The sequence below is a fragment of the Garra rufa genome, unplaced genomic scaffold (assembly GCF_049309525.1).
Source record: "Garra rufa unplaced genomic scaffold, GarRuf1.0 hap1_unplaced_016, whole genome shotgun sequence".
In the NCBI taxonomy this organism is placed as follows: Eukaryota; Metazoa; Chordata; class Actinopteri; order Cypriniformes; family Cyprinidae; genus Garra; species Garra rufa.
In genome coordinates, this window is record NW_027394291.1 from 333327 (window position 1) to 339073 (window position 5747).

Here is a 5747-nt window from a genome sequence, read left to right on the forward strand (position 1 = left end):
CAAGCTGAATCTCTGTCCAACTTTAAATTTGCAATCTGTGCATGAATAAAACCTATTTTGCAACACAGAGAAACATATCTGAAGGTGTTAGAAGTGTTTTGCATGATTTTTGAAGTTAGACCCTGAAATGTCAGAAAACAGCGTTTCAGCGCAGAACAAAGTTGGTTCATGCAATGCAAGCTGAATCTCTGTCCAACTTTAAATTTGCAGTCTGTGCATGAATAAAAGCTATTTTGCAACACAGAGAAACATATCTGAAGGTGTTAGAAGTGTTTTGCATGATTTTTGAAGTTAGACCCTGAAATGTCAGAAAACAGCGTTTCAGCGCAGAACAAAGTTGGTTCAGGCAATGCAAGCTGAATCTCTGTCCAACTTTAAATTTGCAATCTGTGCATGAATAAAAGCTATTTTGCAACACAGAGAAACATATCTGAAGGTGTTAGAAGTGTTTTGCATGATTTTTGAAGTTAGACCCTGAAATGTCAGAAAACAGCGTTTCAGCGCAGAACAAAGTTGGTTTAGGCAATGCAAGCTGAATCTTTGTCCCACTTTAAATTTACACTCTGTGCATGAATAAAACCTATTTTGCAACTCAGAGAAACATATCTGAAGGTGTTAGAAGTGTTTTGCATGATTTTTGAAGTTAGACCCTGAAATGTCAGAAAACAGCGTTTCAGCGCAGAACAAAGTTAGTTCAGGCAATGCAAGCTGAATCTCTGTCCCACTTTAACTTTGCAGTCTGTGCATGAATAAAAGCTATTTTGCAACACAGAGAAACATGTCTGAAGGTGTTAGAAGTGTTTTGCATGATTTTTGAAGTTAGACCCTGAAATGTCAGAAAACAGCGTTTCAGCGCAGAACAAAGTTGGTTCAGGCAATGCAAGCTGAATCTCTGTCCAACTTTAAATTTGCAATCTGTGCATGAATAAAAGCTATTTTGCAACACAGAGAAACATATCTGAAGGTGTTAGAAGTGTTTTGCATGATTTTTGAAGTTAGACCCTGAAATGTCAGAAAACAGCGTTTCAGCGCAGAACAAAGTTGGTTCAGGCAATGCAAGCTGAATCTTTGTCCCACTTTAAATTTACACTCTGTGCATGAATAAAACCTATTTTGCAACTCAGAGAAACATATCTGAAGGTGTTAGAAGTGTTTTGCATGATTTTTGAAGTTAGACCCTGAAATGTCAGAAAACAGCGTTTCAGCGCAGAACAAAGTTAGTTCAGGCAATGCAAGCTGAATCTCTGTCCCACTTTAACTTTGCAGTCTGTGCATGAATAAAACCTATTTTGCAACACAGAGAAACATATCTGAAGGTGTTAGAAGTGTTTTGCATGATTTTTGAAGTTAGACCCTGAAATGTCAGAAAACAGCGTTTCAGCGCAGAACAAAGTTGGTTCAGGCAATGCAAGCTGAATCTCTGTCCAACTTTAAATTTGCAATCTGTGCATGAATAAAACCTATTTTGCAACACAGAGAAACATATCTGAAGGTGTTAGAAGTGTTTTGCATGATTTTTGAAGTTAGACCCTGAAATGTCAGAAAACAGCGTTTCAGCGCAGAACAAAGTTGGTTCAGGCAATGCAAGCTGAATCTCTGTCCAACTTTAAATTTGCAGTCTGTGCATGAATAAAAGCTATTTTGCAACACAGAGAAACATATCTGAAGGTGTTAGAAGTGTTTTGCATGATTTTTGAAGTTAGACCCTGAAATGTCAGAAAACAGCTTTTCAGCGCAGAACAAAGTTGGTTCAGGCAATGCAAGCTGAATCTCTGTCCAACTTTAAATTTGCAGTCTGTGCATGAATAAAAGCTATTTTGCAACACAGAGAAACATATCTGAAGGTGTTAGAAGTGTTTTGCATGATTTTTGAAGTTAGACCCTGAAATGTCAGAAAACAGCGTTTCAGCGCAGAACAAAGTTGGTTCAGGCAATGCAAGCTGAATCTCTGTCCAACTTTAAATTTGCAGTCTCTGCATGAATAAAAGCTATTTTGCAACACAGAGAAACATGTCTGAAGGTGTTAGAAGTGTTTTGCATGATTTTTGAAGATAGACCCTGAAATGTCAGAAAACAGCGTTTCAGCGCAGAACAAAGTTGGTTCAGGCAATGCAAGCTGAATCTCTGTCCAACTTTAAATTTGCAATCTGTGCATGAATAAAAGCTATTTTGCAACACAGAGAAACATATCTGAAGGTGTTAGAAGTGTTTTGCATGATTTTTGAAGTTAGACCCTGAAATGTCAGAAAACAGCGTTTCAGCGCAGAACAAAGTTGGTTCAGGCAATGCAAGCTGAATCTCTGTCCAACTTTAAATTTGCAGTCTGTGCATGAATAAAACCTATTTTGCAACACAGAGAAACATATCTGAAGGTGTTAGAAGTGTTTTGCATGATTTTTGAAGTTAGACCCTGAAATGTCAGAAAACAGCGTTTCAGCGCAGAACAAAGTTGGTTCAGGCAATGCAAGCTGAATCTTTGTCCCACTTTAACTTTGCAGTCTGTGCATGAATAAAACCTATTTTGCAACACAGAGAAACATATCTGAAGGTGTTAGAAGTGTTTTGCATGATTTTTGAAGTTAGACCCTGAAATGTCAGAAAACAGCGTTTCAGCGCAGAACAAAGTTGGTTCAGGCAATGCAAGCTGAATCTCTGTCCAACTTTAAATTTGCAATCTGTGCATGAATAAAACCTATTTTGCAACACAGAGAAACATATCTGAAAGAAACTATGGACTCTCTCTTTTCTAGCACTTTAGATACAGTTGCTCCAGTGCGCCTAAAAAAGATTAAGAAAAACAGTCTAACACCGTGGTATAACGATCATACCCGCGCCCTAAAGAGAAAAGCACGAAAAATGGAACGCAGCTGGAGGAAAACAAAACTAGAGGTTTTTCGTATTGCTTGGCGTGAATGTAATTTATCTTATAGGAAAGCATTAAAAACTGCCAGATCGGATTACTTTTCATCTCTCTTAGAAGAAAACAAACATAACCCTAGGTATTTGTTCAATACTGTGGTTAAATTAACTAAAAATATAGCAGCAACAGGTTTAGACATTTCCCAAAAGCACAGCAGTAATGACTTTATGACGTACTTTACCTCCAAGATAGACACTATTAGAGATAAAATTGTAACCATACAGCCGCCCGCTACAGTATCGCATCAGATAGTGCGTTGTAGATCTCCTGAGGAACAATTCCATTCATTCTCTATTATAGGAGAGGAGGAATTGTATAAACTTGTTAAATCATCTAAACCCACAACATGTATGTTAGACCCTATTCCATCTAAGCTACTAAAGGAGGTACTTCCAGAAGTCATAGATCCTCTTCTGAATATTATTAATTCGTCACTATCATTAGGATATGTCCCCAAAACCTTCAAAATAGCTGTTATTAAGCCACTCATTAAAAAACCACAACTTGACCCCTATGAATTAATTAACTACAGACCAATTTCGAATCTCCCTTTTCTGTCAAAGGTACTAGAAAAGGTAGTATCCTCACAATTATGCTCCTTCTTAGAGAAAAATGGTATCTGCGAGGATTTCCAGTCAGGTTTTAGACCATATCATAGTACTGAGACTGCTCTAATTAGAGTAACAAATGACCTGCTATTGTCAAGCGATCGTGGTTGCATCTCTCTATTAGTGCTACTGGATCTTAGTGCCGCATTTGATACTATTGACCACAACATTCTTTTAAATAGACTTGAAAATTATGTAGGCATTAGTGGTAGTGCACTGGCATGGTTCAAATCGTACTTATCTGACCGTCATCAGTTTGTGGCAATAAATGAAGAGGTATCATTTAGATCGCAAGTGCAGTATGGAGTACCTCAAGGCTCAGTGCTAGGGCCATTACTTTTTACGCTTTACATGTTACCCTTGGGAGATATCATCAGGAAACATGGTGTTAGCTTTCATTGTTACGCTGATGATACTCAGCTCTATATTTCTTCGCAGCCCGGAAAAACATATCCATTCGAAAAACTAACAGAATGCATAGCTGATATTAAAAACTGGATGGCGAATAACTTCTTACTGTTAAATTCTGAAAAAACAGAGGTATTAATTATTGGACCTAAAACCTCCACAAGTAATGACCTAAAACACAGTCTAATACTAGATGGCTGCTCTGTAAATTCGTCGTCATCAGTTAGGAACCTAGGCGTCCTATTCGATAGCAATCTCTCCTTTGAAAGCCACATTTCTAGCATCTGCAAAACCGCATTTTTCCATCTTAAAAATATATCGAAATTACGACCTATGCTATCAATGTCAAATGCTGAAACATTAATTCATGCGTTCATGACCTCAAGGATAGATTATTGTAATGCTTTATTGGGTGGTTGTTCTGCACGCTTAATAAACAAACTCCAGCTGGTCCAAAATGCAGCAGCTAGAGTTCTTACTAGAACCAGAAAGTATGACCATATTAGCCCGGTTCTGTCAACACTGCATTGGCTCCCTATTAAACATCGTATAGATTTTAAAATCTTGCTAATTACTTATAAAGCCCTCAATGGTTTAGCTCCTCAGTACTTGAACGAGCTCCTATCGTATTATAGTCCTTCACGTCCGCTGCGTTCTCAAAATTCTGGCAATTTGATAATACCTAGAATATCAAAATCAACTGCCGGCGGCAGATCATTTTCTTATCTAGCGCCTAAACTCTGGAACAATCTACCTAACACTGTTCGGGAGGCAGACACACTCTGTCAGTTTAAATCTAGATTAAAGACACATCTCTTTAACCTGGCTTACACATAAAATCATTAACACATTTCTATAATTCAAATCCGTTAAAGGATTGTTAGGCTGCATTAATTAGGTCAACCGGAACCGAAAACACCTCCCATAACACCTGATGCACTCGTTGCATCGTAAAAAGAATGGCATCTACGCTAATATTAGTCTGTTTCATTCTTATTCCGAGGTCACCGTAGCCACCAGATCCAGCCTGTATCCGGATCAGATGGTCACTCCAGTCCCCCGGATCCAGTCCGTACCCAGCTTAGATCATGGATCACCACCTAGAGATGACTTCAATAGCCGTGGATGTCAACCAGATGAGCTCCAAGGCGGATCACCAATAAAGACCTCGCCAACCTTGACGGCCATCGGCACTACACCACAGGATCCTGATGAGTTCTCTACAATCAGACATTGGTACAAACTGTTGTTTGGTCTGGCCAGAGGAGAACTGGTCCCCCGACTGAGCCTGGTTTCTCCCAAGGTTTTTTTCTCCATTTCTGTCACCTGTGGAGTTTTGGTTCCTTGCCGCTGTCGCCTCTGGCTTGCTTAGTTGGGGACACTTTCCAGCGATATCGTACACTATTTGAACTGAACTGACGATGATATCACTGAATTCATTGATGAACTGCTTTTAACTGAAAATTGATTGTTACAATAATGCGTTACTTACACACTATTGTGCTGTTTAAATACTGTGCAGTTGCTTTGACACAATCTGTATTGTAAAAGGCGCTATATAAATAAAGGTGACTTGACTTGACTTGACTTGAAGGTGTTAGAAGTGTTTTGCATGATTTTTGAAGTTAGACCCTGAAATGTCAGAAAACAGCGTTTCAGCGCAGAACAAAGTTGGTTCAGGCAATGCAAGCTGAATCTCTGTCCAACTTTAAATTTGCAGTCTGTGCATGAATAAAAGCTATTTTGCAACACAGAGAAACATATCTGAAGGTGTTAGAAGTGTTTTGCATGATTTTTGAAGTTAGACCCTG